At 42.0% G+C, this 25635-nt stretch overlaps 1 protein-coding gene across 4 annotated transcripts in view; it reads right to left on the bottom strand.

Moving 5' to 3' along the window:
- Positions 1-17323, bottom strand: part of KLHL32 (kelch like family member 32) — a 251317-nt gene extending 233994 nt beyond the window's left edge. For all 4 annotated transcript variants that reach the window (XM_043591974.1, XM_043591975.1, XM_043591978.1 and 1 more), the window contains exon 1: positions 16898-17323. The gene's annotated coding sequence lies outside the window, so the exon portion shown is untranslated. The remainder of the gene's footprint in view (positions 1-16897) is intronic.
- Positions 17324-25635: the final 8312 nt, after the last annotated feature.

Raw genomic sequence — 25635 nt, 5'->3', positions numbered from 1 at the left:
AGCAGCGTTCAAAACTGATAAATGCTTTCTCCTTGAATCATACTACTTCCTTGGCTTCTATAATCTCATCTTCAAGGAGGAAAGTTTTCCTCTTTCGTCTCTGGCTACATATTTTTTGCTCCTTTGTCCTCCTCCCTCTTCTGTACCTAATCATTAAGTGCTGTAGTTCCATGGGATTCGGTTTAATAATCTACTCTATCCCTAGGTAATTCCAACTCCAGTAAAAAGTGTATCACAGGTCTGAGTCTTCTATGATGTCCAAACATACAATAACCTCCTATTTGACATGATCATTTAAACATCTCCAAGACAGCTCAAATTGCAATTTCTTTCCCCATCTCACCTCTCCCCCAAATTGTTCCTCTTGTAGAATTCCCTTCTCAATGAATAGCCCCAGCATATACCCAGTTGCATGAAATGTCACCATCACACACTTGTACAGATATGTACCACCATCCACGCACATGTGGCATCCCCCCATACGGCTCTATGGAATGGCACCACCACCCACGTAGATGTTAGGAGTCACTAGGTTTCTCTCCCTCATTCTCAATATCTACTCCATCACCTAGGCCTAAAACTTCTACTTCTTAAACAGAACTTAAATGGTCTCTTCTTTTTCTCTAACCCCACCTCTCTAGGATGAGCTATAGATCTCTGATCTGAACCAGAAAAATGGACTCCAATGCCTTCCTATACTCAAGGAGTGTTCTCCTCCAATCAGAAGCCATTGCTAGCCTTCCAGGTCCTGTCACTCTTGCTCAATGGCTGCCCACTGTTCTCAGGATAAAGACTGGTATCATGATAGGCCCAGGTATGGTCCTGCCCATCCCCCTGTTCCAGCATCATCTCCCCCAACATTGTCCCTGGCTCTCTGTCCACCCCTGTACATTGTTGTGGCCATATTTCCTCCCAGTGTTGCAGTGGTCCTCTGCATAGGACTTCTTTCTCCTTTGCTTGAAGCATTCTCTATCCTCTGGCTTTCACCTCATTAATTTGTCACATCCTTCAGACCCTTCACCCCCATTTTCTCAGGGAAGGCTTCCTCACCACCTCCTCAGAGCAGCTCAAAACCTTTTTTACAATCTTCATAACACCACAAACCTCTTCTTCTCAGCAATTACTTCAACTGCAATTTTACCCTTTCTTTATGAGATCATTTGATGAATGTCCATCTCCTCTACTAGAGTGTCAGCTCCAAGACGATAAAGATCTGATCTGTCTTGTTCACCACTGACTCATCAGCACCTGGCACAGTGCCTGATTTCCCAACAGATGCCCAGTAACGATGTGTTGAATGAGCATTCTTGACAGAACAGAATAAATATTAATGAGAAAACTGGCAATGCCTCTATAAGCATATTCAAGAAGCAACAACAACACAACATCTTTTATAGCTTTCATCCTGAAATGTGAGCATGGAGGGGGATAGGGTTCAGCCAAGCAGATAAGGTGTGGTCCATGAGTCAAAGCTGCTCATTAGCATTACAGACTGAGAGACTGGGTAGTGGGAATCATAGGTGGTGGTCAAAATGAGATTGCCTACATTCTCATTACCCCCACACCCAGGGTGAGGTAATAATGGGAAGAAAGGCTTGTTCTCCTCAAAGAAAAAGGAGAAACCATGAGTTCCCCAGGCTCTCCTGCTTCCGCTTAAGGATAACCTTAATACTAGACAGCAAAAATTGACCGAATGTCTACCTTGTGCTGGCAAGGAACCTTAGATATATTATTATACCTGATCCACATTTATACTGCAGAATAGGTGTAACTGTCCCACGGTACAAATGAGGATACTCGGTTCCAGGAGATAAATAACTTTCCCAAGACCAAACAACCAGTAAATGAAAGAACCAGGATTCAGCCTTAAGGCTGTCTTCAAAGCCATTCAATTGATACCCTCCCTCCCCCCCACCCCACGCCCGCCACTGCTGCCGCTGTGGCTGCACATAGAAGGGCAGCTGCAAACAGCCAAAGCCTACTGGCTGCGGAGGACATAAGTGGCTGGGGAACAATGTAATCCAAAAGCAGTTTCAAAATCACTAGCCATCAAGAAGGGCCAGAGCAGCCAGAAGCAGTAACAACAGCAGGGAATAAGTCGGATGTGGTGTCTGTAGCACATGAGAAGCATATGTGAAGGCTGGAACCCAGAAGAAAAGTTCTCCACTATCAGACCCTGTCCTGCTCCAGTACCCTCTGGCAGGGAACAGTGAACCAAAGAGAGCTAAGGGCTGATGCTGATGCTAGAGGGCCTTGGCCAGACACATGTTTTGTTTCCAAAACAAAACTAATGGAACTAACCCTAGAAATTTCCTTTGCTACACCAGTGGGAAGAGAAACACTTAAGGGGCTCAGTCAGTTAAGTGTCTGACTGTTGGTTTCAGCTCAGGTCATGATTTCATGGTTTCGTGAGTTTGAGCCCCGCATTGGGCTCTGCACTGACAGTGCTGTGGAGCCTGCTTGAGATTCTCTCTCTCCCTCTCTCTCTCTGCCCCTCCCCCATTCATGTTGTCTCTGTCTCAAAATAAATAAACTTAAAAAAAATTTTTTAACATTTTTTTTAAAACCACAAATAAAATTTGAAAGTGTGTTGTTTTGAAAATACCCAATTTGAGGGGCACCCGGGTGGCTCAGTCGGTTGAGAGTCCGACTTCGGCTCAGGTCACGATCTCACGGTTTGTGGGTTTGAGCCCCACATTGGGCTCTGTGCTGACAGCTCAGAGCCTGGAACCTGCTTCCGATTCTGTGTCTCCCTCTCTTTCTGCCCCTCCTCTGCTCATCCTCTGTCTCTCTCTCTCTCTCAAAAATAAATAAACATTTTAAAAAATTGTGAAAATACCCAATTTGGGAAAATATACAGATAAAATTATTGGACTCCTTTCAATAGTCAACTGCACAGGCTTCAAGTGTTTTGTAAGTGTGTGTGTGGGGGGGGGGGTGGGTGGGTGGGTGTGGGTGTTTGTGTGTGTGTGTTTAAATAAAGTATGTATTACCTGACAAAGAGGCTTAGGAAGAATCAGACATACACGATACTGGAGGTTGCCTCGAAATCAGTATTTCCTAAAAGCATGTTTATATACAGAACCTTTACTAGGTTTTGTGTATAAACATCTATAAATATCCAGAAGAATCAGAAGGTGGGTGGGGAAATGCATTTTGAGACTAAGTAAGCCATAGGTCTTAGACAGTCACTGGGGGTTTTTCGAAAGGAGAGGGAGATAATAATGGAAGCCATGTTTTTAAAGATAACACTCCAACAGCGTCCACAGCAAGGGGTGGAAGAAATCAGAAACTGGCACGGAGAGACCAGTAAGAAAGCTGCAGTGCTGAGGATCTGAATCACAAGAGCAGCCACCATGTCTGAAGGAGAGAGGACTCTCAAGATACCAGGAAGGAGAAACAGAGGGGCCCTGATCACTGAATATTAAGATAGCATACCAGTTATCTGCAAATAAAGTCCGACACACATGAAATATGGTAATATTTTAATTTTACACTGACATGCTGCTCCTTTAACCCACATTTGCTGAGCAGAGTACTAAGCACTGCTGGTACAAAGTGAGTTAAGATCAGTATTTAAGTATTTAGAAAGACAAATACAGACACAGAATGGAGGCTCCCCAGGATGACCAGGGACTGGGCCTAACTATAAATGGGTATAAGGGTTAGCTGGGACCCAATGGGGAGTTACTCAGATCAGAGGGCTGCAAGCAATCAGCAGAGGCGAAGAGTGGGAAGGGACAAGAGCAGGCAAAGAATGTGTCTGTTGTGCAAGATGAGAAGCTTCACCGAGGAGACATATACACAGGTGTTTCATCATTTACCTCCCTTGAGTGTGCCAGCTAGAGCCAGATTGGGGCTGAGGACATGAGCAGATGCCCCCTGAGTTGCCCTGAAGTTACTTTTAGCTCATTCTAATACTAACATCTCCAATGTGTGGGGTTTTCCTTTTTTTATGAGTGTACAACGTATGCACTGGCATGTTAACATGATAGGCATGCACAGCTGAATAGAAGTGCCTCAGTAACAAAATATGTATAAATTCCTTCGTGCAGCAAGCTTCCTTCCCCTAGCACACTGAGTAAAAGCTTCTTGCACTAACCCCAAAAGAAGACAGTTCTTTGAGAACTATCTCCTTACTTGCTGCAAATACTTTTTGCTCAAACCAGGAGACTCAGGCTGTCTACTGGCTGATGCGCCCCAAGCAGCAGACCTTTGTGTTCGGTAACGCAAGGGAACTTACTGGGGTGATGGAAATGTTCTAAACATGGATTGTATTAATGGCTGTACAACTCTATATACGTTTACTAAAAATTATTGAAACTGTACTTCAATACAGTGGGTTAACTCTATGGTGTACAAATTATCCCTCAGTAAAACTATTCTTCAAAAGCAGTAAGAGCTGCAGAAGAACAGTAATACAGGACATGGAGAATTGAGAGTGGGGCAGGGGCTGGTGGGTAGCTGGCAGTTTTAAAACAGGGTGGTCACAGAGGGCTTTACACTGAAGGTAACCTCTGAGCAAGGCCTGAGGAAGGTGAGGGCATGAGTCGGGGACAGCCAGGAGGAGGTGCACTCCAGGCACAGAGAGCCATGAACTATGTGCACAGCTTCTAAAGCAGAAAAGGCCAGCGAGACTAGAGCAGGAGTGGACAAGGAAAGAATAGAAGGACAGGGAATAAGAGGGAGGACAGATGGTGCAGAGGGTATTGGTTCTTGGGATGGAAGCTATTGCAGTTTTGAGCAAAAGAGTAACACACCCTATGTCAGGTGTTGAAAGGATCACTCTGGCCACTGCAGTGAGTGGAATCAGTGCAAGGCACAGGAGACCCACTGGGAACCTGCTGCAGTAAGTTAAGCAAGAAGTGATGCTGACTGGGCTCCCAGTGGTAGCAAGGATGTGGTGAGGTGGTGAGAAACGGTCAGATTTGGGGGTACTGAAGGTAGAACAAGCAGAACTTCCTCGCTGCTTCGATAGGAGTTGTCAGAGAAGGAAACAAAGGATGGCTCCAAGGTTTGGGGTTTGAGCAACTAAAGATGCAGAGACCCTGGATGAGGCAGGTTTGGAAGAAGCAAATTTAAAAGCATGTATCAGGAATTCTGTCACTCTGCCATGTTATTTAAGCCTAAATTACTTCCGGTAATTTTGACAACTTTCTTTTAAAGATCATCATCACTATAGGGTGAGTTTCCTTCCAATACATTCATCAGTTAAAGTATTTTAGAAAAATGAATTGGCCATGCAAAACGTAGAAATGTTTATTTAAAATCCTAATTCTTGGTCTTTCTTGTATCCTGAGGATGGCTAAACAGCTTTTCTTATATAACTTCTCAATTATACTTCTAATGACATTAGTCTTAACCTGCTTGGAAAGGTGCTGCTGGTGGTCCAAGCTAACTAATAAAAGTGCAGTGACCCCAAATGGCAGTCACTCATCCCTGAGCAATTCTTCCTAAAGGATCCAGCTGAGCTGGAAAAAGCACTAATCGAAGGATGTCGGGATACTTTAATGAAATCCACCTCCTATAAAAATATCAACGTTAGAGCAAAATTCATGAAGCATCACAAAGAAGTGCCAAAATTCAAGGTCAATCTCTCTGGTGAGTTATTTCTCCTTAGAAGAAAGCTAGTATAAAGAGATGAAGGTAGGAAAGGTTGGATTCCTATCTAGAGATTTAAGTAATACTCTCATTTCATGAAATGCAATTTTTCCTTCTCGCACTTCTAAATTTATGTGTGTGTTTGATTCTCTCCATTTATTCTGAACATTTGGCCACCAGACTTCTCTATGTGATCATTATCATTAATACGTGAGTTAGAAACACAAATTAGACTCAGCAGCTGTGCCCAAGGCCATTACTTCCTATAATTTGGCACAGATGGCCAAAAAGATGATTTTGGCAGAATGGCCAAATGCTAACCACCTAATGAGGCTGCAGTCTCAAAACTAACTGGTGGTAAATGAATTTTACAGTTATCTTCACCCTCTCCTTTCTCTTCCTCTCTCATTCTCTCTCTCTCTCTCCCTCTCCTTGATTCTCTCTCATTCTCTCTCTCTCTCTCTCTCTCTCTTTCTCTCTCTCTCTCCTGTCCTTGACATAAGAGGCAGAAACATATACCCTAACCCTGTTTTGGGCAAAGTTGTAAACGAAGCGTTTTACCTGGTTTTCTAGAAGGTAGCTCAATACAACAATTCCAATTCTGAAATGGTCATTCTTTAGGTCAAAAAATCTTTTTCTTCAACTCAAAAATATTTGTATTAAAAACTTTCCGGCGGGGGCGGGGGGGGGGGTACTTTCCTGCAATAGGGATTAAGCTGGTTTATCCTCAGTGTCAGAGAAACCACCAAAGAGCTATACTGATGATTAATTAAATTAGGAGGGGCAAATATATAAGTATGGTATGTGCCTTTCATTCATACACTGACACACGTCAAAATGACTTCTCTTAAACTTGTAATTAGGCAACATTCTCACCCTGCAAAACCCTGATCACTTTCATAGATGTCTAAAATTCATTTATAATTCCATAAGCTGTCTAATGACAAGTTTCTTCATTTCCTTATCTATATATGGGTGCTTAAACAGTTTGCCTATCTTCCCCAAATTCCTGATAATAGAAATATTTTGATGCTTTAAGTTCATGATAGTTAAAAATTCCTTCCCCTGAGGCACAAGAGATACACAGTCATACTATTTCAGCCTATTTCAGTCTCTAAGAACAGAAATTACATTTAAAAGCCTATTAAAAACCTGCACAGCACCTTCTGAACCCTCCCAAAAATGAAGAGCGAATGACAATTCAAAACTGTAACTTCTCTGCTCCCAAAATCCTGCCGTAAAGACCTTACACTATTCTGCTGCAGTTCACTACTGACCTATGAGATCAATGACTCATAAAATTTCATGCACAGGAGAAACAGCATTCTCCATTTGGCTCATATAATTCCGTGTAATCACCATCAATGGTCTCAGTCTAAAAAGGTATAAACTAAAAGCATCTGACTTTATCTTATACAGGCATGTACATTTTTTAAACCCATCTAACAACTTCGATGTTGGACATTATAATGAGGACATTTATAAAGATGCTCTCCACAGCAATACACCTGATTAGTTGTACACAAATCCAAGTGGAAAGTTAGAACTTCTCTATTTTAGCAGGGAAGATATTAATCACACATTGTGACTTCTATCAAGACGGGGCACTTGTTTAGTAAAGAATTGCCTACAATGCGTAAAGGTTCATTGAGTATCCAGAGAGCTATGTGACCTCAGAACTGATCTGACTTGCTATTTTGAATGTGGATGACAAGAAAGCTGAGGCCCAGATCCAGGTGGCATGGATAATTCTAGGGAGGTAGGAATAAGAAAAAGAGTGTGAGCAGGCCACTGTGCTCTAGGCTTGCAGCTCCCAAATTAGACCTACCGTGAGAATCACTCAGGGAAAGTTTTTTAATATGCACTTGCTCAGCACCAACGCAGACTCAAACACAATAAACAAGGAGGCTCCAGGAATCTACATTTTTAAAACAATTCTAGGTCATTCTGAGGACTGGCCCCTTTGCAAACCTCCGGGCTAGACTCATTTGTAGAACAGTGATAATACATAATATTCTAAAGCAAGATCCCAGAATGTATCATTTTCTAAAGCAACATTCCAGAATGACCACTCAAAAGCACTACCGGAGCTTTTTTAACATAAACAGAGCATTTAAAAAATACATTATTTTGTTCCCATGATCCTTAATGCTATCCCAGTGTATACAGAAGGAGATACAGACTTCTGAGATCAAGCCTGCCCAGGCAGAACTGAAAACTCAAGGCATCTGACTCTGAGTCCCCTTGCTCTTCCAAACCATGTCATTGTGCCTGCACCCAGCGTCACCGTCACCTCACTCCACAGAAATACTACCAGTGAGGGATTTTCTGTTCTGTTCTGTGAGAACAGCCTTGAGAAAAGGCCTTCTCAACTCTGGCACTGCCATGTAGGAAGCCTGGAAGTTGGCCAGGGAGAGAATTGCGGCTGACTTCCATGAGACGATCCTCCTTCCTGGCTGAGATACTGGGGGGTGCCATGCCATCACAGAGAAAGACCCTCTCCTGAAACTGTCAATACACTCCCATCCCTGAGGTCAACCATGAGGCTCCAGGTAAGGAGAGGCACCTGATCCTAAAAGAAAGCTCCTGAGTCAGTGAGATCAAGCTTCCTAAGTATCTTGGTTAACAGTGCATCCAATCCATTAGGTGGGCTCACTTAATACTGAGATACAAGAGGTCCTCTTACATCCTTTCCTCTATCTATTAATCAAAAAAAGGAACAGTAACCAACAGCTGCTGATTGAAGCACTGAAAGTTCACATATGAACAAAGAATGATGGCAATAAAATTCTGAAGCAATCACAGGATATGGTTTTTCAAAAAGAGGTGAATACAGAGGAAGCAGAAGAACTCTAATAACACAGTGACCAAAAAGAAAAATACACGAATCAAGGCACATAGTTAGAGGTTCCGGGAAGTTTATGCCCCATTAGGTCCAGAGGTAAAGAACATCCTCAATTTCACAGACAATAGGTAGTGCTTTTGGTACTACATAGTTAAACCACATAACTAATGCCTCCTGTCCTAATTCCATGCTGACCACACCATTAGAGCCAGGAGAGAATGTGCTGGCCAAAGAATTCCACCCACATCTGCAAACCCACTGACAGTTACATACATCATATACATTAATATTTCATTTAAAGCTATCAGCACAATGTGAGCAACACTAATTGAACACCATGAAACACAGAAATCAAAAATGGACAACTTTGTAAAAGATTACAAGGTCAGAGAAGGGAAATTTATCATAAAACCCTACAGATGACACTAAGATTCACAAATTAGGATTTCAATAAAAAGTCTAATTAAATGCTGTGTAGAAAGGCCTAAGGGGCTGTGCATGAGTTTCTCAAATGACGTTTGATCAATTAGGAAACTCTATCTGTAAGTGATATTAAATACCTTCAAGAAATGATAAATAGCTTTGACCCAAAGCCAAAGAAGATAAGCTATGCCCAAATTAAATCAGATTGTAGGTAATTAATGTTTTCATAGAAGAAAGAACCAAAACCTTCATTCCATATTTCTTTAGGCTTTGAATTCTTGAAAAACCAATCAGCCATATCAGCTCGTGGACATCATCAGTCTGGGAAAGACTAGTGACTCTTCGAAGCCGAAGGGTTATTGGATTATATCTACACTACTGCCTATCACAGACAGCATTAAAAAAATGTCTCCTTTCGGGGAATGTCAAACAGAGCAGATGAGGAAGCAAGTCAAAGAGGGACTCTACCAAAATAAATCTCTTCCATTCAGATATCTACCTCAATTATGAACCTAAATTTCTAAAGTAATAACCATAGCTATTGCTTGGAGAGTGGTTGAAAATACCTTCATATTTAAAGGAGACATGTTTTTCTTAGTAATATAATTTTCTAACTTTTGCTGGTTTGTGAATTCAACGCAAACACAAGATCTGGCACTGATGCCATCTTGGTTACTGTATTTTTCATTGTAGAATCCACACTTCACTGTAATTAATACCCACTTCCCATCAAACCTTTTTGAATTTAATTTTACTATGTTCTCTTCCAGACCCACAGTGATCAAAGAAACGGGTAAATGATATTCTATCCTTGACAATCGATCACAAATTTAGCATTAGCAATTCCCTAAGCCTTTTTTATTTTAGGTATGTAAATTAATATTACTAACCAATTCCTAAAAATACATCTTAATTATTAAATTGCAACACAGTTAAACGCTGAAATAAGTACATCCATACATAACACACCAGAGCACACGTAGCACATGAAATAGTCTTTTCTGAAGAGATGTGCTTTGTGATTGATGATAGGATAAAATCAAAATTTAGCTTGGCATATGGATTCCTAAAGTTTACTGTTCAGGTTACCTTCTGGTAAGTGACTTTTGTTATTACTGCCACAAAAGTCACCAGTGCAATGTACTGCTTGAAGGTCCCACTGCTGTCTGGACTATCCCCAAGACCACGAGCTATGGGGGGTGACCCTGAAAAAAGTCCGGACACGCTGACCTCACCTGTACCCCTAGGTAGTCAGAGAACTAGATGACGTGAAAAAGTAGAAAAATTACCGTTTGTGAGGAGGAGTTGTTGCTTGGTGGGAGTGGGGGAAGGGCGGATAGTGGTACAGAGAACAAAGGAAAAAAAACGACTTGACTAGAAAGTATTCTCTTTGGGAAGCCTTTAATCCTATCTGAGTTGAAAGTGAATTTGAGGAGTTTTTTTCTTTGAGCCTGGTGAGCTCTTGACCTTTTCATAAAATTTACATAATTCCCCATGAAGGGAAACCCCTAGTTGTCTAGAAGAATGTAGGCAACCATACCGTGACCTCACAGAAAGGCTAGGAGGTCTGTACCGACCAGGTCCCGGATGCTATTATTAATTCCACAGGGGGCACAAGGGGACCCCTGAGGAAACCCGATTATAGAGCCCTCAGTGAGCTGCCTAGGCAGGAGGAAAGGGACCCTCCCTCCTTTTTCCTGTGGCCAGGCTGAGCCTCGAGGATGAGTAGAAAACAGGGGAAGATAGCTTGCCAGACAGGAAAGACACCAAGACACAGGTCTCTCTCCCTTGGGGGCCCACCCAAGCAGCTCACCACTCACTCAAAACTCCATTACACTAAGAGGCTAGCTCCTTCGTAAGGCTGGCAGACCAGGTTAAGACATTTTATATGGTACATGAAACTTAAGTGTATCCTACCCTCATTTGGGGGAAGGCAAAGGCGGGGCAGTACGGAGAGGCAGGGGGAATTAGGAAGCACCAAGATCGTATTATGCACCAGGTATTGCGCTGCATGCATATTTTATTTAATCTCAGAATAGCCCTACAGTCTAGGTAATAGAAGTCCCATGTTACAGATGAGGAAAATGGGACCTGGAGGGCATATGTAGCCAGACTGTAGACAACAGAGCCAGGAAGTGTCAGATTTAGGATTCAAATCCGGGCGCCCAGGCTCATGTTCTGCAGGCTGAGCCGTGCTCCCCTGCACATACAAGTGAAGAACTAGAACTCACAAATAACAAGGCTTCTAAGTGATGATTTAAATGAAGTACCAGAACTTATGTCATAAAAAATTGCAAAATGCCTCCTCCACTGCTCCTGGAGTCTGTCCCATTAGCACTGAATGTGTTCCCACTGAAGCACTCAGCCAGGATGGGACTAGTTATTCGATCCATATCCTGTATGCCAAACCGGTTGCGGGTTTGGGGGAGGAAGTGGTGGTGGGGAGTGGGGGAGCCCTGGAGCCCTGTTTCTAAGTAGCTGGAACTGGCTCATCTGGCATGAAGAGAGGAATATATTATGCCTCAAATAAACATGTAGGAGAAAGTCAAGAGTCTAAGAAAACTGCCAAAGATTTTCCTTCTTCATTTAAAAATCATCTTATCAGGTGGGTAATTTCAACCTTACAGAACTAATTTAGACAAACTTACAGTTTTCTGTGGTTTCGCTTTATGCGGAACTAATCTGACTCCAAAGCAAGTTTACAAAACCGTTTTTACAGATGTCTAAATCGAATTCAATTAAATGCATTAATGCATTGCAGTGTGCATCTGAAACAAGGCAAGAACAAAAAAAACTCATGAAGTTCAGCACTTCCTCAGCCTAGGAAAGATCTCAGCAAGAAGGCGATGGGAATTGAAGGACCCACTTAGACTTAGACGTGACAGGACCAGGAGATGGTGAACAAAAGAAATTCCATCTATTAAGCCCCAGTAAGAGGGGAAGTAAGACGTTCTAAGGTAAATTCACAAATTCTAGTCTCCACTCTGGAAGAAATTCCAAAATAACATCAGCCAGTTATATAAGGACAAGGAAAGGGGAGTAAGGTACTACCTAACACAGAGATTCTCTCCACTGGTCTACAGTCACTGTCACCAAAAGACTAAATAAGAAAGGGGGACTCCTCACATCATTGGCTCTGAATAGTGTCCATTACTTTCCACATATATCCGTGAAGAGCAAATCATCATACTTGATGGGAGTTAAATCCCCCCAACTTTAAAGCAAACTCCTATCGTGCCAAGTGTCCTCAGTGCTAGACTCTGGCTAGCTATGACACGTTTCTATTTTATTTCCTCCCGTTACCTTGTGCCCACCATCCTACCCACTCACTGCAGATCTAGTACTTGAATACAAATCTTTCTGCTTGCTTGTCACATTTTTTTTTCATATCTTCATTCAGGTAACAAAAATACTGACCTAAGCAAGACCAAGAACAGAGTACATTTATTTGTCACCCTGGGTTTGAGTGTCTATTTTCAAAGAGCTAGCAAGCAGCTTAAATTTCTCCTCACTTGCCCCATAGATATGAGACTTCATCAAAGGTGTATCCAACATCACAATCTGCATCTGCAAGAGCCTCCCTGACCTCTAAATCTATGGCCCTGCTAAGAGAAAATGTCTCCACTGACATGGTCTTCTCTCATCTAATTTGCACAATCTCCTGCCCATACTTGAAACTCCAGATAGTTGTCCAACTCCAACTGAATTCATGTAAAATATCAGTGTACACTTTCTTTCTACATAAAAGCGGTATCATGAGAGGAAGTCAGGTGACAGATGCTGGATGTTATGAATATGGACACACTGGGGCACCTGGGTGGCTCAGTCAGTTGAGCTTTGATTTTGGCTCAGGTCACAATCCCAGGGTATCTAGCCTGGCGTCAGGCTCTGTGCTAAACGAGAGGCCTGCTTGGGATTCTCTCTGTCTTTCTCTCTCTCCCTTTGTCCCTCTCCCCTGCTTGTGTTCCCCCTCTCTAGAATAAAATTTAAAAAAAATTTTTTTAAGAATACAGGCACACCATAATATTTAATGAGTATTTACTGTTTGCCGGACTCTGCATAGAGAATTTAATACTTGGTTCGTCCCTTGCCCTATGTCAGTCTTTAAGAAGAATCAGTACTATCGTCTCCAGATTCTCCCCCATGTCTACAACTCTCTGCTAGTCTCCTTCACCACCCTGTCTTCCTCCACCCCCTGCCACATACCCCTACTTCCATGTTCTTGCTGCACTCCATCTTGGAGACCATATTTCTGACCACACAGCTTGTGTCATCCCTTCAGCAACAATGATGAGCTCATCAATATTAGATATCATGAGCATCATCCTCTCAACTCACATTTCCAACTGACTGTCGCTTCCTTTCCATCACTGACGGGATCTTCATTTACTAGAATCAGACCCAGCCATCAAGGTTCAGCACTAATCCTCCTCCTACACAGGAATAATCTGACCTCTACAATCAGAGTACTTTCTCATTTTTTTCCTGTATCTGGACTTCTACGGAATCTGGTATCTGTATCTTAGCATTTAACACACAACTGCCTGAAAATCACAATTATGTACATGTCTATAACTTCCCTTAGGTAATCAGCAGAGAAGGAGAGGTGTGAAGTGAGGAGGGCTACTGAGGTTGGAAGCTGTCTTTCATGGGTCTGGTTTAACTTCCCACAGTCTCTGATTCTCTATCTATACAATGGAAATAAAATCCCTACTTTACAAGGACGTTAGGGAGACAATATAGATAGTAGTCTTCCAAACACGGAAAACATGAAAGAAGCCGTAAAAGTGGAAGCTACCAGGAACAGTAAGTTTGTTTGCTCTGATTCCTTGAGGGCAGAGCTGTTCTCCCCACAGGGCCAAGCTAAGACTTAGTTATGTTAGCATTAACCAACATTTCCATAGCTCTTTACTAGAGGTGCAACATACTTCCAGGAATTGAAAACTGAAATGCATTTCCTATGAAAGCATCCTTCTAGAGGGAGATTTTAAAATAAGAGAACTCTTAGAAGCCACTGTTCAAATCTTCGCTTTTTTTTTTTAACTACATCTTTTTGGATCCACATAAATAACTACTTTCTGACCCCACCAGGTCTGCTTCAGTGAAATCCACTGACATCTCTGTAGTATCAGTAGAAACATAAGAAAATGGCAGCTTTTCAAAAGGTATTTGCTTTATTACAAGATGCTGTTATTTAAGAAGTAAACAATATTTTTTATGTCAGTGTGCTAGGAGTGAATATCCTTTGGGAGTTCCCGTTTATGGTATTCCACCCCACCCCCCCTTTGGAATACTGCAGTATTCTGTGGTGGGTTTTTAGCAAATTACCTAAAGCCTTAATAACAGGTTTTCACTGAAAGGCTCAGGATGCTCCTTTTTCTTTTATTTTTTTCTTTTTTAATGTTTATTTACATCTGAGAGAGAGAGAGAGAGAGAGAGAGAGAGAGAGAGAGAGAGACAAAGCTTAAGCAAAAGAGGGGCAGAGACAGGGGGAGACAGACTCTGAAGCAGGCTCTAGGCTCTAAGCTGTCAGCACAGAGGCCGATGTGCGGCTGGAACTCACAAACCACAAGATCATGACCTGAGCTGAAGTTGGACGCTTAACCAACTGAGCCACCCAGGCGCCCCAGGATGCTCCTTTTTCTGACCAACTTTTTATTCTACCTCTACCTACAATGTCAGGTACCTGATTTACTTTTTCTATACTTTATTGGATGTGCCCAGAAAAAAAAAATTAACCCAGGAACACAAGAAGTTTTAAATTATAAATGCTTTTGTTTCACCAATTAAAAAAAAAAAATCCTCTTTTGGAGCACTTCATTTTCTTTTATTTTCTCTGAGGTATAAGAGAGAGACCGAGGAACTCTAAAAAACAAACTTGGACCTGTTTATTGAAGAAAGGATATGGCACGTTTTTTAGACTTACTATCAAAACCAGAAAACTCCTAATCACTCTTACAGTGATAGATGTATTTGCTCACATCAGTATTCTATAAGAGAAAAATAGTTAAGAACTGAATGAGAGCTCAGTAGCTATAGATTGCAACTGGCAGGCCACAGGCCACATGTGGCCCAAATACATTTTTAGTGTGGTCCTTACAGTTTATAAAATTAAGGACACTTCACATAAAAACATGTAAGCTTCTGATTCCCTTGTTTTACAACCAGGGTGGCAACAATCAGCTACAGGCACGTTGGAGCTGCCCTTTTAATAGTGGTTTTCATGTTCCACAGGCCACAATCCACAACCCCCCCTCCCACATGGCAGGACCACTGGGCCTGCTCCACTCCTTTATCTTACCTGTGCACTGGAAATGCAGACCCAGGTTTTTTTTGTTTTTTTTTTTTAAAGCAAAGAACCTGGATCCAAAAAGGGCTTCCCCATTCACTAGCTCTGTGACCTTCCACAAGCTCTGAGTCTTGGGTCCCTTCAGTTTTAACTTGAAGCTAATCCCTTGACCTCATCAGGTTGTTGTGGGGAATAAAAAAGAAGAGTGGAAAAGTACTTCGTAAACTGTAATATAAAATATTTGTCATCTTTATTCATTTCCCAGTCCCCTGTCACTTGTATAAATCCCCTCTACTTACCTCAGCTGTTACTGGCTTCCTTGTTCCTCATATTGCTACTCTGTATGACACAGTTTAATATCTAAATAAAAAGAATTTGATATATTTCCTTGCCTCATTTAATAAAAGGTAAGAAGATGAACAAATATCAAAGAAAAACAACATGTATTACCAAATGTCAGTGGATCTTTACTAGGTCCTTTCTGTTTGTAATGAAGGTATGAAATTAGTGCAAAGTGTAATTACTGGATTGCTGATCCCTTCAAGGGCTGTTGTAAGTTCACCCACTAGGCACCTGAGGCCTCAAAGTAAAACTCACAGCCCCATCATTAGGGGTTCCTGTGAGATATGAGCATTGATCTCCTCCCTGGGCCTCACCCAGTGCTCTGGTAAATGATCTGGTCCAACGGGAAAACAAAACAAAACAAAACAAAAAACAAAACAAAACAAAAAACACAAAAGGATCTATGAGGCTCTCTCTGTGCCTCCCTCCTCTCAACATTTCAATAGAAACTCCAAAACCTTAGAATCTGCAGTAATAAGCCATGGCACAAATTCTACACCTATATCTATCAACATATAGATATATGTAAAACAAAACAAAACAAAACAAAAACATAAGAGCCTTGAAATAAGACAGAATCTTCTCACAAATGGGCAGAGGTGCAGACAACTGCACTTAAATAATGTTGCAGTGCCCACAGAAATGTTAGCAAAGATTTCTGTCGTGAATGCTCTCTCCTTACATTAGGAATTCACTTATGTATTCCTGTTCTGGTCCATTTGCAATAGACCACCCTTGTGGGAGGAACCACAATTAATTCCTCTTTTACTTTTAATATGAAGATAATCATGCCTGAGTGAACTGCAGGATATAATGTGGAATTAGAAGGGAAAGGGGATTTTCACTGGACTCATTGTTCTTTATAAGATCTCCAAAATTGGAGTACTTTATGATTCAAGACACAATCCGTTGAAAACCCCGTCTGACGAATCCGTTTTGAAGCATACCATATAGCGCATTACCGCTTTCCTTGAAGTTGAATGAAACCATGCCCAGAATACATATTAACGGTTGCCAAATCACCACATGGCCCTCAGCGTGTATTTTATTTTTTTTTGAACGTAATAAATAACAACATCATTTTTTTAAAAAACTATTTCTTTCAATAGACGGCCCAAGGCTGATGTTTAAGCAAGTCTCCTTGGCAACCAAAGAGCACAGTACGTCTCGGGCTGGGGGAAGGGGAGAAGGCGGGGGAGCAACTCCACGGTTGGTAGAATAAGTAACGGGAGTAGTAATTGCTCCCGCTAGACGACGCTGGTAGAGCTGCACCGGCCGCATACCCCTGAAATTTTAACTCCTGTCTCGCCCCCACTGGCGCACCAGCGGCCTCCCACCCCCTCCCTCCGGACCACAGGCACCTACCCCGAACAGGTTACAAGGAGAGACTGGCTTACCCGATGGGGTGAGCGGTCTGCTGGGTTATGTATGTACCCGAGGCGGCAGCGCAGGCACCGGGCGCTCCCTGATGCACAACGGCTCTGCTTCTCCCCCACGATGCTGAGGTTAAGAGAAACCGCAGTAGCTTCGCACTGTCGGTTTGGGGATGCAGTTGTGAAGACAAGAGCGCTAGCGCGTATGTATATGTGTGTGCGCGAGCGCGTGTGTTCAGTGAGTGAGCGTGTGTGTGTGTGTGTGTGTGTATGTGTGTGCCCGCGCGCTCCCGGGCTCTCCCGCGGGGAAACAGTGTTTGCTAGTAAATAAAAAGCAGCAGCCAGCACCGCAGGTGGCGCGTCCCGGCTCGCTCTGCCCCAGGCGGCCGCGTCTGCCTGGAGACGCACCTTGGCGGACCCCGGGGCGGGTTCAGACCGCGATGCGGCTCCGCCCCCTCCCGCCTCAGGCGAGCCAGCGCGCACGCCCGCCCCCTCCCTCTGCGCCGGCCAGCCCGCGCGCACGCTCCCCTCCTCCCACACCAGCCGCCGGGGAGGCGCGCACGCCGCGCTTTCCCCACCCCCCACCCCCGCTCCCGACGGCGAGCCAGCGCGCGCTCCCGCTCTCCCCGGAAGTCCCCCTCCTCCGCGCAGCCCGACTTCGTGCTCTTTGGCACCTGCGCTGTGGGCCGCTGAGTCAGAACTACAGTCGGCCTGCGCCCGAAGCTGTGGTGACCGATACCCGAGAACCCAACCTACCTGCTCCCAGAATCCCTTCCCATGGCTGGAGAGCAACTGGCGGGAACAGACGGTGTGACCTCAAGCCCTGTCCCTCTGCTTCCCTGACACTACTGACTTGAAAAGTTCACATCGCCACTATTCCTAGCCACCCCTCTATGGCTTTATGGTAATGTTGGGAAAGACTTCACGGTAACTTTAAGGTTGGATGGGAGCCCTGAACCTGAGAAATGAGGAAGGGTATTTTGGTTACAGCTAATTCAGCATTAACACCGTAAACAGACAACAACCTCTGTTAAACTTAAGGGCTTGGCCCAATCTTGTGCCACTTGCGGGTCATTGATGTCATTCCTATGTATAACATGCTTACAGCACACACTGAAGCAAAGTGGACAACTTTAATAGGTAAAAATATTCCATATTCCACTTTTGCAATGAAAACCTTGGTCCGATGCAGAGTTAAGCCATCAGGTATAAGAAAAATGAAACTAAATTGGTGTAAATTGTGCTTTGTTTAAAGTTCAGGGTTTAAACTACCACAAAGATGGAATTTCACAGAATGGTTAAGCCTCCTCTCTGGCAGGTTTGTGTTCTACACTTGAGCAAGGAACAGTGCCTTGATCTACTTATAGGTGTCCTTAACATTTCCATTAGCCTCAAAACAAGTTTTGAGGTTCGGCAATTTTTTCACTTTCAGACCCACAGGTTTTATGGGGCTGTTTGCTACCCCTGCCCCATACCTTGGGGCCTGACTCTCTGGCTTCCAGTCCATCATTCCCAGACTCTAGGGCACTGGAGGCCTACTTATCTAGCAGTCTTGGACCCCAGGATAGAAGCTGGGAAGAATGACAAACGACAGACTACAAACACTAGGTGCAGTGCTATTCTCTAGAATTTTTCATATGCATTTGTTATTTTTCATGGGGTGTGATTTCATACCAGAAGAATAAATGTGAAAGCATGTTTGAACCCAAAATACTGACTATGACTGGTGTCAATAAATACTTCTTTAAGATTCATAAAATATTTGTTATTAAGTTGAATGCACTTAAAATTTTAAAACCATCTAAGAGCTCCTGGGTGGCTCAGCCATTAAGCGTCCAATTACTGGTTACAGCTCAGGTCATGATCTCATAGTTCATGGGTTTGAGCCACACACCGGGCTCTGTGCTGATGGTGTGAACCCTGCTTGGGATTCTTTCTCTCTCCCCTTTCTGCCCCTATCCAACTTGTGCGCGCTCTCTCTCTCTCTCTCTCTCTCTCTCTCTTTCTCTCTCTCTCTCTCCCTCTCAAATTAAAAAAGTATTTAAACCCGTCTGTTGATTAGATTAACTGTTTGGAATAAATAGAAGGTATTTATTTAAAATGGTTAAGTAGAACAAAGAATATAACTGCAATTACACAGAAAACAAAAATCTTTATGCCACCAAGTCACCATCTGTGTGACTATGTAAGGTTTCTTACTACTCAAGCTGGGTCTGTATTGTTTGTGATAGGTAGTCCTACCCACTAGCACAATGCCAGTCACATACTAGGGGCTCAATAAATATTGCTGACTGATACATGGATATTGAGGAACTAAGAAAATATATGTTAAATATCTACTAAAATGTCTAGTTCAGAGAGGGTGTTTTTCCCCCTAAGTGACTCCTTAAGATTGATTTAAAGTATAGGTTTTTTAAATTAAAAAGCCTTTATTTATCTAAAATGTTGGACGACTCCATAGTTAGACAGTGATCAAAACTCAACACAAATGTGTATTCCAGTATACTCTGTTACTAGAAGAGCAAATAGGTATTTCTCTGTTGGATACCATTATATATGATCTTTTCCCTCATAAAGAAAATAGCTTAAAACAATACTTCCCAAAAGCCGTTCTTTGAAAGGCTAGTCATTTGTTCAAGAATTTTTTTTGAACTCTTAGAATGTGTTAAGCAATGTAATTGGTGTAGGGCTTTCAGTTGTCAATAAATAGACATTGTCTCTGTTTCAATTTAGTGAAATTATAAGAGATAAGCTAAAGAAAGAAAGGAAAAGTATGGATCTTTTCATTGCAAAGTGACAAAAAACTACTCCAATGAATTTAAGCAAAAAGGTATTTGATGGGAAGATAACCATGCTAAGAATCTATGGGCAGCCAATACATACAAGCAGGCTTGGAAATCTGCAAGAGTTAGAGTAGTTAGTTCCCAAAGGGCACAGACACCATGATAACAGGATCACATCGGGGCAGAAATATCATGATAGGATGTCTTTCACTGCTGTTTTGGTGGACCCCAATCTATTGTTCTTTGATACTCCCAGTTCAGATTCCAGCTTCCAGTTGTCCTAACTTGTAGCTGGGGTAGGGAGGGACCCATTATCACAATCCACCAGATTTGAGAACAAAAAGTGGACCCTGGGTGTCTGAAAAACAGCATACATTCACACAGGAAATAGGGAGCCCATCAAATAAATTAGGGTAAGACTGAAAACTGGGTCCCTGTCACATTGTTGTATTAAAGACTGAGATCTTGGGGTGCCTAGGTGGCTCAGTCAGTTTAAATTTAGACTCTTGATTTCGGTCATGATCTCACAGTTCACGGGTTTGAGCCCTGCATCTGGTTCTGTGCTGACAGCATGGAGCCTGCTTGGTATTCTTTCTCGCTCTCTCTCTCTCTCTGCCCCTTCCTGGCTCACATGTGCTCGCTCACTCTCTCTCTCAAAATAAATTATTTATTTATTAACATTATTTATTTATAAACATTAAAAACAAATAAAGACTGAGATCTTGTAATAAAGAAACCTCTTTCACTTTTTTAAACAACTATCCTAGAGTTTTGTTGAGTATGGAACACTTTTTTTTTTTTTTTTTTTTTTTTTTTTAGCTTAACACACTTTAGGAAGCATTTTGGAACACGGTAAATTTTTGTAGCTTTTTTCCCCCATCTATCATCAGCTTGTCCATGAACCAAAATGTGAAAGCCTAGCATAAATCTACTGTTATCAAACTTTTATAAAATCTGTATTTTTAACAGCTCTGTGATGATCAGGGTTGAAATTGTCTCTAGACAGCTCAGATTTCAACCTAAAACTACATCATAAAAGAAAGCTATGGCATAGCTCCTTCTTCAACTCCAGAACAAACACCTGTCTTAGCTGCCTTGTCCCATAGCAAATGAGGAAGTGCCATTCTTAATGCCAGAGTCATGGTATTCTGTCACAAACCAGTGATGACATTAAAGAGTTATTGAGCCAGATTTCTAATTACCATACTTCTAGAGAGAACAGATCATTATTAATTATGCCAAAACCAAATTTGATTTCTGGCTGATATTATCCAGTTTTCAAGCAGAAAATATGGAATAACTCTGGCTAACACCTCAATTTATTCAATTACATATGGGTACATTTTGTAGCTAATTCATGCCATTCATCAGGAGCCAGTATCACTCAAAACTAGTTATACCATGGGAAAATCTTTTGCCATTAACATTTTTATTGTGTATATTTTCTGCCACATTCTCTGGTACCAAGCATTGTTGTTGCTTACGTTGTTTTCAGTCTAATTCAGTCTAATCAACTAGACACATAATGGATGTTTACTAAATATTTGCTGAATATACTGAATAGAAAATCGTCTTTACCAACAAGACAGAATATTTTAATTGCAGTACTAAGTAAGTACAAACATAATATAAAGGGATTTGTAGTCATTATTAGAGTAAGGCAAATTTTAAAATAAATCAGGTTTCTTTTTAATATGTCAGGTTGGCAAAGATGTAAAGAATATGATAATACCTTGTGTTTGAGAGAATCTGGGTAAATGACTTGTGAGTTATTTCAAGTGGATACAAACATTTTGGATGACAACTTGTCAATATTTACACTTTATTAAAAACGCATATACCTTTTGCTATAGCAATTCTACTTGCAGGAATTTATCCTAGGGTTACTGTTGGTTCACAAACTGGCCCCCATACAAGGAGGGCAAAGAGAGACCAAAGAAAGGAGGCAGAACATTCCAGATTGTGAGGGGGCAGGTTTACTAAGCAAGGGAACTTACATAAGAGACTTGTCTCTGGTGGCCTACCAGAACTTTAAAAGTGTATACAGAGGCCCTGACTGGGTTCAATCATGTGTACCATCCAAGCCTATGTCCTTGCAATGGCTCCCACTATGGGGAAAGGTGGGCTGAATTTACCTTCCAGGGACAGAGGAGGTGGTGAGGAGTCTCCACTTGCCTGGACCCAACTCAATTGACTTCTCAACCAGCAGTCACATCATCTCCATGACCTCCTACAACAGTTACCTCAAATAAAGTGCAAAAAGTTATGTGGAAGGACACTCATGATAGTTTAGTAATATCCAAAAGAGAGAGAAGGAAAGATGGAAAGGGAGAGGGAGAGAGCTAGAGTCCATCATTTGGAGACAAATCAAATAATTAGTATACCAAGTGGCCACTAAAAGAACTTAAGTAGATCTGTACACACTGATGCCAAAGATATATCACTAAGAGGGGAAAAAGAAAAAGGTTGAAAATCAATAGGGATATGATCTAGTTTGTGTAAAAGTAGGAAGAGAGGGAGGGCAGGAGAGAGGTGTGTGTGTAATCATGTGTTTTTCCATTTTACTGGCTCAGGAAGACAAGGGTGGATCTCAAGCTGGCTTCCTTCAGTCTCCCCTACATACAGATCCTGAGACTTCCCGTCACACCACTACCACAGACCTTCTGATCCAGGGGGCTTGCACACGTCCTAGGCCATCAACAGGGTCAGGATGGGCCCCTCTCATGGCAAGGATGGGTCCTCTCTCGCTGCATCTTGGAAGGTGATGTGACATTACTGGGAAGAGGGGCTGGCACACGCTTTAGCACAGGTGACAGTTGTATTGGGCTCAGCTGAATGAAGCCTGGGTGATAGGCAGTGCTCACCGTGGTGGAGGATAGTGTCTCCGGATGCCAACTCAGCTCCTGTCTAAGGATTCTTCTCCACCAGACCCCTTGTCCTGGCTCCAGGGACCATAATCTTTGAGTAATTTTTTTCTGAATATGATGCCTACTATTTTCTTTTTTTTTTTTAATTTTTTTAGTGTTTATTTATTTTTAAGAGAGAGTGAGAGTGAGTGGGAGAGGGACAGAGAGAGGGAGACACAGAATCTGAAGCAGGATCCAGGATATTTTTGTTATATCTTTACTATCTTCCTGTCACTTCAGTTCAAGGAAGCCTAGCTGATCTCCCCCAGTTCAGAAGTTTCCTCCTCATCATGTTCTTCCCCTAAAGTGTTTTTGTTTCTGGGTGCACAAGAGACCCTGCTTTTCCTCTGGGACCTCGCCTTTTGAAATCCATAAGAAGCAAATCTGGCTTATTGTTTCTTTCCCAAGGTGTGTTCTCTACTGTCACCCATTCTTTGAAGCAAGTTTTAGAAAACTTGCCTACTCGGTTGAATGAGGAATAGTCCCAAGTACTAAGAAATACCAATAACAAAAACATATTAATTATATCTAGAAATACCCTAGATGTGAAATGTTTATTCTCTTTGGGAAAGGGGATGATGTGGATCTTTTGTATTTTATTTTATAACCTTCTGTGCTGTTTATAACTTTTGATGAGTAAAAATACAATGTATAATATTAAAATGCATTTGTAAATGAAAAGTAACACTTTTTAGAATTTACTTCTGAAAATGGATATTATAGTACTTTCAATTGCATTTTAGAAACTAGTAGGCATCTGGGCACCTGGGTGGCTCAGTCGGTTAAGTGTTCAACTTTGGCTCAGGTCATGATCTGATGGTTCATGAGTTTGAGCCCCTTGTCAGGCTCTGTGGTGACAGCTCAGAGCCTGGATCCTGCTTCAGATTCTGTATCTCCCTCTCTCCCACTCACTCTCACTCTCTCTTAAACATAAATAAACACTAAAAAAATTAAAAAAGAATAAAAGAAAATAGTAGGCATCATATTCAGAAAAAATTACTTAAACATTTTGGGAATCATTTTTTTTAATGTTTATTATTTTTGAGAGAGAGAGAGAGAAAGAGAGAGAGCACACACAGAGAAATGGAGGCAGAGGATCCAAAGCAGGGTCTGTGCTGACAGCAGAGACCGCAGTGAGGGGCTCAAACTCACGAACCAAGAGGTCATAACCTGAGCCAAAGTTGGTCCCTTAGCCAACTGAGCCACCCAGGCGCCCCATTTTGGGAATCCTGACATCAATCAAGCCACATTGGCAACTACATAACTATACCTACACATAAGCTTAATGTGAGTGGAAGATTAAAAAAAGAAAGAAAGAAAGAAAGAAAGAAAGAAAGAAAGAAAGAAAGAAAGAAAGAAAGAAAGAAAACATGTGTAAATGGATCCCATACTTCCAACATGTGGCCAGAAGAGACTATCTGTTAGCTTTGATGCAATACTCTTTCCTTACTGTCTCCCTTTCTCTTTAGCCTTAGTGAGAAACAAATCACAATATTTTGGTCAAAGTCTCCAACATCAGTTACAGATTCCTTGGCTTCTGTTTTAAGTGGCAAAACCTGACTCTGGATCACTTAGGCAGGAATATACATTTTGGGAAGGATACTGGTAGCTTAGAGAATTGAAGGAGCAGGAGGGAAAACACAAATAGCCAATCTTTGAGAAGGACTTGGAACTCAAATAACATCACTCCATCCAAGATGCGAATTGCCAGGGCAGTCTCACTGGCCCAGACTAGGTTCTGAGCCCATCAGTATGCGGTGGGGAGGTGGGGTGGAGGGAAGAGAGGACCACATGGAATGGAATGGGGAAGGAGTAGTTCCCAAAAGGAGCAGCGATGCTCTCTTCCCTCAATGAGGGGCAAGGGATGCTGCACAGGCCAAAGACAATAGCTGTTCATGATCTTCATCTTTCAAATGGAGACTTACCTGAAGCATTGCATTTTTTCTCTCTTATTATCTCTTCTCCTGCTCCCTTACTGCTGCAAAGCACATTTCAGGTTGAATCAGAACTGTTATTTTAAGACAAGATACTACAAGTTCTTTCCAATGATATAAATTCTTACAAAAAGAGGTGAGTAGCCCATTGAATGTAAAGATATCTCAGGAACGCTGTTTAGATAATTCTCGCATGGTTAGGCCATTTACCATGGAATTTAAATTGAACACTCGATGATACATGAAAGTTTTAGTTTCTAATCTTAGAAGGATCTGTGTGGGATCCATTTTCCCAGGAAATCCATCACGATTTTACAGTAGTGTAATGTAGATTAATGTAACTGACACTTCTAAAATTCTAATTCCACAGCAGTAATGTATGAATTTAATCATGCCATTAAGAAAAAAAAATGTTAACTCTATTCATTAAAATTATCCTTTCATTCAAACTTTAATAGTTTCCCAGTCACCTCAATCTAAAGGTAAAATAGGTCATAATAACTGTCAAAAATAACAAAACCATTTCTCCAGCTTCAGCCAGTCTGCTTAACAGAAACCAGCAATCCCACTTCAAGTTGTCTCAGATGAATTTTACCAGGGAGCTCTGTTAACTTTCCCAACACATCCTTGGGAACACAGGGGGCGACCTTTCTGCTGCAGACCCAGTAAGTGCTCTTCCCCTTGTTGCCTTGGACATCAGCTCTTTTCCTCTTCACTTACCTTTTTTAATGTTTATTATTATTTTTTTAAGTAGCTCCTTTCTTCCAGACCAATGGTTTTTAGCTAGAGGCAATCTTGTCTCTCAGAGGACATGTCTAGAGATATTATTATTTCTTATGACTGGAGATGGAGGGTGCTACTGTCATCTAGACAGTAGATCCAGGGATGCAGCTAAACATTCTGCAAAACCCAGGACAGCCTCCCACAACAAAAAGTATGCATCTGGCCCCAAATGTCAACTGTGATGAAACAGAGACCCATCTCTAGACTCCAGACCTAGTCGCAGAGAGCAGGCCTATGAGACAATCTGAAGAACAAAAGCAGTTCTGTCCTTAAAAATCACCAGGCCTCTGATATTTTTATCCTAAACACGGTTCTCATCTTTGCCTTCCCTTAGGATGACAGGACTCCTGCAACAT

This window comes from Prionailurus bengalensis, chromosome B2 (genome assembly GCF_016509475.1).
Source record: "Prionailurus bengalensis isolate Pbe53 chromosome B2, Fcat_Pben_1.1_paternal_pri, whole genome shotgun sequence".
NCBI classification, from domain to species: Eukaryota; Metazoa; Chordata; class Mammalia; order Carnivora; family Felidae; genus Prionailurus; species Prionailurus bengalensis.
The sequence above is the reverse complement of the archived record's forward strand: the minus strand, read 5'-3'. Positions and strand labels throughout refer to the sequence as shown.